The sequence below is a fragment of the Colobus angolensis genome, unplaced genomic scaffold, assembly GCF_000951035.1.
Source record: "Colobus angolensis palliatus isolate OR3802 unplaced genomic scaffold, Cang.pa_1.0 Scaffold151, whole genome shotgun sequence".
Lineage (NCBI taxonomy): Eukaryota > Metazoa > Chordata > Mammalia > Primates > Cercopithecidae > Colobus > Colobus angolensis.
The window spans coordinates 1,579,859-1,591,678 of NW_012114611.1; the positions used below are offsets into that span (position 1 = coordinate 1,579,859).

At 40.2% G+C, this 11,820-nt stretch overlaps 1 protein-coding gene across 1 annotated transcript in view; it reads right to left on the minus strand.

Annotated features, from left to right (window-relative positions):
• SPATS2 (spermatogenesis associated, serine-rich 2) overlaps positions 1-11,820 on the minus strand; it is a 185,234-nt gene that overhangs the window by 120,399 nt on the left and 53,015 nt on the right. The window lies entirely within an intron of this gene.

Consider the following 11,820-nt stretch of genomic DNA (forward strand, 5'->3'; position numbering starts at 1 on the left):
AGTTGTCAAAATTAAAAATGTATATATTATTTGACCCAGGAAGATAATTCTTTGGTTTTTTTTTTTTTTTTTGACAAGGTCTTGTTTTGTTGCCCAGGCTCACTGTACCTTCAACCACCCAGGTTCAAACGATCCTCAAACGAATAGCTGGGACTACAGGTGCACACCACCGCACCTAGCTAATTCTTGTATTTTTTGTAGACACAGGGTTTCATATGTTGCCCAGGCTGGTCTCAAACTGCTGAGCTCAAGTGATCCTCCTGCCTTTGCCTCCCAAAGGCCTAGCTAATTTTTCTATTTTTAGTAGAGACAGGTTTCACCATGCGGGCCAGGCTGGTCTGGAAGAGAGACTCGGGAGGCTGAGGCAGGAGAATCACTTGAACCCAGGAGGCGGAGGTTGCAGTGAGCTGAGATGATGCCACTGCACTCCAGCCTGGGCGAAAGAGCAAGACTCTGTCTCAAAAAAAAGAAAAGAAGAAGAAGAAGAAAAGAAAGACCTAAATTCTAGGCCACAGTGTCTCACGCTTGTAATCCCAGCACTTTGGGAGGCGAAGGCTGGTGGATCACTTGAGGTCAGGAGTTCGAGACCAGTCTGGCCAACGTGGTAAAACCCTGTCTCTACTTAAAAAAAAAAAAATTAGCTGGGTATGGTGGCACATGCCTGTAACCCTAGCTCCTCGGGAGGCTGAGGCAAGAGAATCGCTTGAACCCGGGAGGCAGAGGTTGCAGTGAGCCGAGATCACACCACTGCATTCCAATCTGAGTAATAGAGTAAGACTCAAAAAAAGGAACAAAAAAGGGCATTTCCTCAGGTCAAAATGGTGAATATGAGGCCTCTCCCTAAGTCTGCTTTCTCAAGTGTCTTTACTCACTGGCACCAATTTTCTACTTTAATCTAAAAACTCTCCCATAATTATAAGACTTGATCACCATAAATTTTATTCTGAAAAAATGAAGTTTTCATTTTGAAAAACCAATTAATTCTTTTTATAAAAAATAGAAGCCTCAAACTGGAACAACATAGAATTTCTGGAAATTTAAAAGACATTCTAAGTAGAAAATCAGAAGCCACATGATACCACAACTCCTCTTTACTACTATTAAAAGACACAAGGCCCTCCAAATTGCTTAACATTAGTCATCAGCAGCAGCTGTAGATGTGGGAGTAGAGGGAGCTCAAAAGGAGCAGAGCTGGAACACATGTTTGTCTCCTCCTATTTTACTGCTAGCTCAGAGCTGTCTGTGCCTTCCTCCTCACACAGGTGGCTCTAACCCAAACTCAACTGAGCCAAATTATCCTCAGCTGTATTACTCTTCATAACGGATTTAAACAATGCTGATCATTTTATTCCTACCCCCTTCCTTATACACACACATAAAACTCTGGTCCTCAGCAAGCAGCTCAAGGGATTGGGGGCAGCTATTAAGCAAAAACAAAACAAGGCAATTAAGAATAACTATATTCACTGATTCTAACCCATAAAGGGAGATTCCAAGCATACAGAAAAAGCAATTTCTAAAAACCTTAACTTAAAAAATTATTAACTGATCAACTGTTATTTAACATAAATTGTGTGCCAATACTGATGATAAAAAATTATGAAAGATGGAATATTATCCAGCCTTTAATAGTAAGAAAATTCTGACAGGTGCTATAACATGGATGAACCTTGAGGATATTATGCTAAGTGAACTAGACCATTCACAACCAAACGAATACTGTATCATTCCATTTATATGAGGTACCTAGACTAGTCAAATTTTACCAAAAGTAGATTGGTAGCAGCCAGAGGCTAGGGGGAAGAGGGAATGAGAGTTACTGATGAATGGGTACAGTTTCAGTTTGGGAAAATGAGAAAAGTTGTGGAGATGGATGCACAAGAATGTGAGTATATTAACACCACTTCAAAATGGTTAAAACTGTAAACTTCATGTTACGTGCATTCTACTGAAATTTTTAAAAATTAATGCAATAAGAAAAAAATATGAAAGAAAAAGTTCATTTCTTGACCCAGCAAGAAGACTCTAGAAATACTGATCAAGGGGTAAAAAAAGCAAAGAATAGCAATATCAGGAATGTTTTTTAAAGAGCTAGTATAGATCTTACAGACATTAAAATTACAAGTCAAAAATACAAATGACCTTATGCCAATACATTTGAAAATTTAGGTAATAAATTTCATTAAAAACAAGTTACCAAACAGACTCACAAAAAAGAAAAACTGACACAGTCCCGTATCTCTAAAAGAAATTGAGGTCAAAATTTAAAATTCTCTCGTAACAGAAAGGGTTTCATTTCTTATTTATTTCTGGTAGGAATGTAAACTGGTACAACTTCTTTAGAATACAGCATTATTTTGTAAAGTAGCACACCTGTCAATCCTATGATTCAGAAATTCAAGTACTAGAGAAACTTGCTCATGGTACATTAGAAAACATGTAGTATTTGTAACAGTAAGAAAATGGAAACAACCCAAATGTCATCAAGGAGAATAAACTGTGATGTATTCACTAAATGACTGTACTGCTGCAAAACTGTGTCAACTATATGCAATGATATAGATGAATCTTAGCAATAATGTGAAGTAGAAAAGAAAATTCCAGATTACATACAGCATAAGACCCTTTTATTTTCATAAAAAATACAACTAATGCTAAAACAATATATTATTTAGACACACATATATCTGATAACGAGTTTTTGAAAAGTTTACTTTGGGAGGCTGAGGCAGGCAGATTGCTTGAGCTCAGGAATGAGACCAGCCTTACCTTTTAAAAAACTTTATTGGCCAGGCGTGGTGGCTCACGCCTGTAATTCCAGCCTTTGGGAGGCCAAGGTAGGCGGATCACGAGGTCAGGAAATTGAGACCATCCTGGCAAACACGGTGAAACCCTGTCTGTACTAAAAAATATAAGAAAATTAGCCGGGCATGGTGGCGGGCACCTGTAGTCCCAGCTTCTCGGGAGGCTGAGGCAGGAGAATGGCGTGAACCCGGGAGGCGGCAGAGCTTGCAGTGAGCAGAGATCGCGCCACTACACTCCAGCCTGGGCGACAGAGCGAGACTCCATCTCAAAAAAAAAAAAAACTTTATTGTTTGCCAAAGGAGGATGTGAAGTAATTGATTCTTACATATTGCTAGTGGGAGTATAAAAATCTGTTTAGCAAAATCTACTAAAGCTGAACATAAGCAAACCCTATGACCCAGCAATCCAATCCTAGTACCCAACAAAAATGCATTTATAATGTGTACCAAAAGACATATACAAGAATGTTTATAGCAGCATTATCTACAAGTCCAAAAACTAGAAACAAACCTAAACATCAATCAACTACAGAATGAATAAATTATAACACATTCACAGAAAAGAATATGATACAGCAATGAAAAAGGAGCTACTGATGATACAACAAGGATGAATTTCAAAAGCAATGCTAAGCAAAGAATGTCAGGTGCAAAAGAGTGCATGCTGCATGTTTCCATTTATATGAACCTCATAATCGAACAAATCTCATCTATTGTGACATAAGTCAGAATACTGCTCTTGTGATATAAATCAGAATACTGGTCAGGGAGAGAATCTGGGTCAGAGCACAGGGAGGCTTCTAGGATCCCGGTAATGTTCTATTATCATGATCTGAATAGTGGCTACATGGCTGTGTTCAATATAAAAATTCATTACATTGTACCCTTAAGGATTTTGCATTTTATGTGTATTACACATCCCCAAAAAAAAAAAAAAAACAAAAACAGGTTTACCAAAAACAAAGAAAAAAACTAAAGATGTCCTTTTACCTCTTACCTTCATGGTTTAATCGATGCTGTCCATTACCCTTAGCATGCACTGACTGACACCCCTAACTGAACACTGGTAGGCTAACAGGCAACACTGGCATACACTCAGGCTTTTCTCTTCCCATTATGTGATACTTACTAAGAGTCTAATCTATTTATTGTTCTCAAACCTATTTAACACCTGTTGTGCCCATAATTACAATTACATAATTGTCATGAGATATTAATACTGACTGGGCACGGTGGCTGACACCTGTAATCCCAACACTTTGGGAGGCCAAGGCAGGCAGATCGCTTGAGGTCAGGAGTTCGAGACCAGGCTGGCCAACGTGGTGAAACCCCCGTCTCTACTAAAAATACAAAAAAATTAGCTGGATATGGTGGCATGCGCCTGTAATCCACTACTCGGGAGCCTGAGGCAGGAGAATTGCTCGAACCTGGGAGGCAGAGGTTGTAGTGAGCTGAGATTGTGCCACTGCACTCCAGCCTGGGCAATAGAGCAAGACTCTGTCTCAAAAAAGACAGAAATGTTAACACATGGCTGGATGTGGTGGCTCATGCCTGTAATCCCAGCACTTTGGTAGTGCAGGGTAGGTGGATTGCTTGATCCCAGGAGTTCGAGACGAGCCTGGGCAAACAGAGTAATACCCCATCTCTATAAAAACTTTAAAAATTAGCCAGGCATGATGGCACACGCCTGTAGTCCCAGTTACTCGGGAGGCTAAGGTGGGAGGATCACCTGAGCAGTGATAGCACCACTGTACTTCAGCCTCTGTGACAGACTGAGACCCTGTCTACAAAAAAGAAAAGGAAAAAAAAGTAAAAGTAAACTATAAGAAAAATTATTTCTTTGAAAACTAAATTGAAGACTCTAGAAGACTAAACCAATACAAATTATTTTTAAAACTGTCCTCAATTTAAATGTGGGTGAGACACATATACAAGTTGGGAGGGAAATTAAAAATCTAAAAAAAGGGTTTGTACTCATTGCTTCAAGTCCCTAAGAGTTCTCACTCTGCTTTAAAAAACCGTAAATAGAAGTTGCAAGCATGTATCACAGGGTGTAATTAATGCCAAAAATACGAAGAATTCTAATCAGCAAACTCATACTAAATACATCAAAGACTGGTGAATAAAGCAAACTCATACTAAATACATCAAAGACTGGTGAATAAATGTACATTTGTTTTAAGCTAAAATAAAACATTATGGGCCGGGCGCGGTGGCTCACACCTGTAATCCCAGCACTTTGGGAGGCCAAGTGGAGTGGATTATCTGAGGTCAGGAGTTCCAGACCATCCTGGCCAACATGGTGAAACCGTCTCTACTAAAAGTACAAAAATTAGCCGGGCATGGTGGTGGGTGCCTGTATTCCCAGCTACTTGGGAGGATGAGGCAGGAGAATCGTTTGAACCTAGGGGGGCAGAGGTTGCAGTGACCCGGTATCTCGCCACTTCACTCCAGCCTGGGCAAAAGAGCGAAACTCCATCTCAAACGAATAAAACAAACAAAAAATGCTATGGTATGTATGTATATATCATTTTTTATTTCCTGCTTTAATCAACTTTTCCAATTAACAGCAAACACCATATAAGATCTAATAGTAACAGATAAGAGAACTATAATCAAAGAAAGTTTGCAGTAATAACTTTTGGCAAACTAATACAATCTACTACACAGATAAAACAAAAATATTAACTGTCAACAAGTCTACCTATTATAATGACAAAAGATAAATCAAACTGACCAAAGTTGAGACTGTTGTGCTTAAAAGCATATGCCTCTGGGGCCACATTAGCTATTCTCATTAATCAAAAGGGCAGCATGGTTCCCTATTCAGGTATGTTCTGGTTAATATCACAGATGTCTCAGAAGAAGATGGCTGCTGAACGGACTACATGGGGCTCAAGAACAAAGGCTCTGAGTATCACTGAATTCGAAAAACAATGGTCTGAGTTTCTCTTTTTTTTTTTTGAGACAGAGTCTCGCTCTGTTGCCCAGGCTGGCGTGCAGTGGCAGGATCTCAGCTCACAGCAACCTCCACCTCTCAGGTTCAAGTGATTCTCCTGCCTCAGCTTCCCAAGCAGCTGGGACTACAGGTGCGTACCACCATGCCTGGCTAATTTTTGTATTTTTAGTAGAGATAGGGTTTTGCCATGTTGGCCAGGCTGGTCTCGAACTCCTAACCTCAAGTGATCTGCCCATCTTGGCCTCCCAAAGTGCTGGGATTACAGGAGTGAGCCACTGCACCTGGCCTGAGTTCTCTTAATAGAAAAGACAAGAGATTTTTACTAATAAATTTGCCCTCAAACTTTTCTCTGTAACATAATATTTAAAATGCCTTCCCTGACTCTGATATAATTCTCAGAAAAAAACAATAAAATTCATGTTACACAAGAACATCCATTTAGGTGGAATTTGGGTACAACAGTTTCTTACAGGGTTTCTTTAAATCCATTGATTGAAAGCATTAGAAGACTCTCAGTGATAGAACTTTGAAGCTTCTCATTTCATTCATTATTCAACTAATATTCATTGAATGCTTACAGCTTTCTAAGCTTCGTGAGAGCTTGGGTGGGAGGAGGATGCTCTTTCAGTTTCACAGAAGAATTATGGTATATCAGAATGTAAGGAGGCTTTAATATGAGAGCAGGTGGTGGAAAAGTGGGGACCAAGCCACTTAACTATTCAACTGTTTGACAATAAAGGGATTTTTAAAAAATAGAGTATTAGGCTAGGTGCGGTGGCTCACGCCTGTAATCCTAGCACTGTGGGAGGTCAAGGCGGGAGGATCACCTGAGGTAAGGAGTTTGAGACCAGCTTGGTCAACATGGGGAAACCCTGTCGCTATCAAAACTACAAAAATTAGCCGGCGTGGTGGTGCGTGCCTGTAGTCCTGGCTACTTGGGAGTTTGAAGCAGGAGAATCGCTTGAACCCAGGAGGCAGACGTTGCAGTAAGCCGAGATCGTGCCACTGCGTTGCAGCCTGGGCGACAGAGTGAGATTTCATCTCAAAAAAAAAAAAAGAGTATTAACCAGAGTGCTAGCAAGGCAAAGCAAAAGGGGTTTCCCCCAAATAGGGAAGACTTTTTTTCTTTGAAAAGGGATGAGGGGCCAGGCGCGGGGGCTCACGCCTGTAATCCCAGCACTTTGGGAGGCTGAGGCCGGCAGATCACTTGAGGTCAGGAGTTCGAGACCAGCCTGGCCAACATGGTGAAACCCTGTCTCTACTAAAAATACAAAAATTAACCAGGCGTGGTGGCGCATGCCTGTAATCCCAGCTACTCGGGAGCCTGAGGCAGGAGAATCGCTTGAACCTGGGAGGCGCAGGTTGCAGTGAGCTGAGATCACGCAACTGCACTCCAGCCTGTGTGACAGAGAGACTCCGCCTGAAACAAAACAAAACAAAACACAATGAGTTAACACCCTGTACCCACTAGGATGGCTGCTACCCAAAATAAAACAAAGCAAAAACAAAAACAGAAAACAAAATAAGTATTAGTAAAGATGTGGAAAAATAGCTGGGCGCGGTGGCTCAAGCCTGTAATCCCAGCACTTTGGGAGGCCGAGACGGGCGGATCACGAGGTCAGGAGATCGAGACCATCCTGGCTAACACGGTGAAACCCCGTCTCTACTAAAAAAATACAAAAAACTAGCCGGGCGTAGTGGCGGGCGCCTGTAGTCCCAACTACTCGGGAGGCTGAGGCAGGAGAATGGCGTGAACCCGGGAGGCGGAGCTTGCAGTGAGCTGAGATCCGGCCACTGCACTCCAGCCTGGGCGACAAAGCCAGACTTCGTCTCAAAAAAAAAAAAAAAAAAAAGAAAAGGGATGAGGAAACATCAAACATACTACAGAGAAAGGTAATACCTATTGAAGTAGAAAATAAGGGACAAATAACACAGAAAGGTAATCAAAGACCAAATTAATCTTACATTCACACATTCACAGTCAATTAATTAATTTCTTTTTTTTTTTAAACAGGGTCTGGTTCTGTTTCCCAGGCTGGAGTGTCATGGCACGGTCTTGGCTCACTGTAACCTCCGTCTCCTGGGCTCAAACCATCCTCCTACCTAAGCCTCCTGAGTAGCTGGGACTATAGGCACACGCCACCACATGCAGCTAGTTTTTGTATCTTTTGTAGCGATGGGGTTTCACAATGTTGCCCAGGCTGATCTCAAACTCCTGAGCTCAAGTTCAAGTGGTTTGCCCACCTTGGCCTCCCAAAGTGCTGGGATTACAGGCATGAACCACCACGCCCAACCCTAATCTTTATTTAATGCCTACTATAGGCCAGGAACTATGCTAATAATGCAATTTCACATGCATTATCAAAAATCTTCACAAAAACTCTGTTAGGTAGAGGAAACATACTTCTGAAACAAACAAAAAGACAAAAAGAACTAAAGGGAAGATTAAGGAGGTCATACCAAATGACTCCAACTTTTTAGTTATGGAAACAGGAGGAAAGAAAGCAGGAAAGCTTGAGGGCTTGAGAGGAACAGATAAGAAACTAACATTTACTGCTTACTAAGTGCCAGCCACCGTAACATCCATTACATACATGTCATGTAATTCTGTGAAGTACTTATCATTCATTTAACTGAAGAACTTGAGGTCTGAGAGTTTCCCAAGACCAAAGAGCCGGTAAGTGGTGAGGTGATGATTCAAACCTAGCTCCATGAAACTACAAATTATATTTCCTTCTGCTATATCAACATCAGGAATGTGCTAGAGAATAAATATGAGAGGAATAAAAAGATCATAAAGCAGCAAAGGCCCAGTTAAAATCATACAGCATAAAATTAGAGTAGATAATGCCAACTCTGTGCCCTCTGCTCCCTGAGTTCAATTACCCAGGTAAAAAGCATTTAACATTAGGAAGTTGCTTGAATTGCAACGAATTTATATGTACATTTAAGGACTAATATAGGGCAGACAAGTTTTACCTCCCTTTAAATTATCATTATTGTTCTTTACAAAATTGAATACCTACAAAATATTAGGCACTGGGTAGGCTTACAGGACTTGCTACCCAACTATTTGAAGCTACAGTTTAGGTAGCTGTACATAGTCCAAACTCAACACTTATCTGAGGAAGTATCTAATGTCAATCAAAATATCAGAAAATATCCACCTAAGAATAACTTCTCTTTTGTTTTCAAAACTGACTTTATTTAAATGAATAGGCCCTAAACTAACAGACATTGGATTATTGCCAAAAATCATAATACAGATCTGTTTACTTCACCTTTTTATGATGTAGGGGAAAACCTTTCACACTTTAAAATGGACCAGAATTATGCATCTTCAATGGAAACGAGGCACTGCATAATGTGTACCCTTCCTAGTTATCTCATTCTATGGGATTTATATCCCTCATGGTCTTTGAGCTATTTTATAACTGTAAATTGTAGATAAGTGGTAGCAGTGCAAAGGTTGTTTTTTGTTTTTTGGTTCGTTTTTGAGACAAAGTCTTGCTCTGTTGCCCAGGCTGGAGTGAGTGGTGTGATCTCTGCTCACCACAACCTCCGCCTCCTGGGTTCAAGCGATTCTCCTGCCTCAGCCTCCCGTGTAGCTGGGATTACAGGCACACGCCACCATGCCCAGCTAACTTTTGTATTTTTAATAGAGACAGGCTTTCACTATGTTGGCCAGGCTGATCTCGAACTCCTGACCTCATGATCCGCCCACCTCAGCCTCCCGAAGTGCTGGGATTACAGGCGTGAGCCACTATATCTGGCCCTCATTTTATACTTGTATGAAAATCAGGATTTTTGACTGTTTTTTTTTATCCCTTAACAATAAATATAACGTGGTAGATGACCTGGAAAATAAAAAAATTTTAATGCAAAAGCTCAAAGCTCAAGGGAAAGAAACATCCTTTTCTACCCATCTACGTGCTTAATGAAGACCAAACAAAACTTGTGCCTTGTCTCTTCTCAGTTCCAAAATTTTAGGACTCTAAGAAGCATAGTCATTGCTGAAGCTGGTCATGCATTAAGGGCCCATAACTCACAAAAGAATTGTTTGAAATGGTATTTCCAGCTGCTTTTCCTTGATGCACAGTGTAAGTAAAGGACTGTCTCAAGAACAGAAGCTTCATCATTTCAGAAATGCTCTGAATCTTTTGTCTAAACTACTTTTGTTCATTGCACCAATAAAACAGACAGTATGTTTTCATAATGAACTAAAAATCTACATTTGACAAATGCTTTTTCTGATTCAAAATACTTGTGCCGGTACACATCTGTACAATCATTAAGAATGTTAAATACATCTGCTGCTTTCAAAATAATAGCTGTCTTCTACTAGTATATGTCATATGAAAGGACAGAATGAGCAAGTATGTTTTAACAAATTCACTGGATTCTAATATTCACACAGTTTAAAGAAGCCCAAACCAGAAATCAATGTACAAACTAAACATTAAATCAACAATGTATTTTAAATTCATTAATACAGAAAGGAAAGGGTATATCAACGCTCAGACATTCTGGCTGAGCCCCAAATTTAAAATTATCTCTAATACCACTAGTCTCTGTGGAATTACTGGTTTCACAAACAGTTTTTTTCCTCACACAGGATCAAACTAATCCACTGGCAGTCTCTGGAAAGAAGCAGTAAAATCAAGTTGTACCAAAAATCTTTATACTCAGCATTCATTCAAAGCCTTCCAAACCACTCCCAGGCTTGTAACATGTCAGAAAAATATTGCTCTAGCAAGTAATTATTTTGCCCAAAAATGAACAGAGCAATTTAGATTGGAAATAATTTGCTATCCATGTCATTTATAAATCCATGCTACTATAAGTCTTAAAATGAATGCGTAATGCATGCAACATATCATGCATTAAATATTCTAAAAGATAATCTTTCTTCTAGCTGAAATGAGTTAAGTAATACTAGGAGACTTAAAAGCATAAAAAGTTAACTCTTTCTTCTCCCCATCCCTACTCCCTCCAAACCACTTGGGAACCTTGGGAGGGGAACAGGAGTATGTGTCAGGTGGAAGGAAAAAGAATGCAGACAAAACAAACAAGACAACTGAAAAGGTATAAATGTTAATCCCAAAACTTCTGCCAAATTGCAACTTAAGTTAAGGTATTGCAGTGAAGTCTTCTGATTTACAGTAGTTCAAGATCTGAGTACCTACTGTCTGTTTTCCTATAATGTAACTCATTTCAAGACTTTGTTTTCTGATTCTTCTCATGGTTCTTATAGCACCACAAATTAGCATGTGTTTGCAGGAATTCTACCAAAGCTTTATAAAAGTATTTTTCAAATACCAAGTAAAAGTAATTTAGTCAGCTGGTTACAGTGGCTCACACCTGTAATCCCAACACTTTGGGAGGCTGAGGTAGATGGCTCACTTGAGGCCAGAAGTTTAAGACCAGCTTGGGCAACATAGTGAGAACTGCCTCTACAAAAAATAAAAATAAAAAATTAGGCCAGGTGCAGTGGCTCATGCCTGAATCCCAGCACTCTGGGAGGCTGAGGCAGGCAGACAACCTGAGGTCAGTAGTTTGAGACCAGACTGGCCAACATGGCAAAACCCCGTCTCCACTAAAAATACAAAAATTAGCTGGGCATGGTGGTAGGCACCTGTAATCCCAGCTACTCGGGAGGCTAAAGCCGGAGAATCCCTTGAACCTGGCAGGCAGAGACAGTAGTGAGCTGAGATCACGTCATTGCACTCCAGCCTGGGTGACAAGAGCGGAACTCTGTCTAAAAAAAATTAAATTAAATTAAATTAAATTAAAAATTAGCCAGGCATGGTGGCACACACCTGTAGTCCTAGCTACTTAGGAGGCTGTCCTAGCTACTTAGGAGGCTAAGGCAAGAGGATCCCTTGAGTGCAGGAGGTTGAGGCATTGCACCACTGCACTCTGGCCTAAGAAACAGAGTGAGACCCTGCCTCAAAAAAAAAAAAAAAAAAAAACAAAAACAGGTTTACCAAAAACAAAGAAAAAAACTAAAGATGTCCTTTTACCTCTTACCTTCATGGTTTAATCGATGCTGTCCAT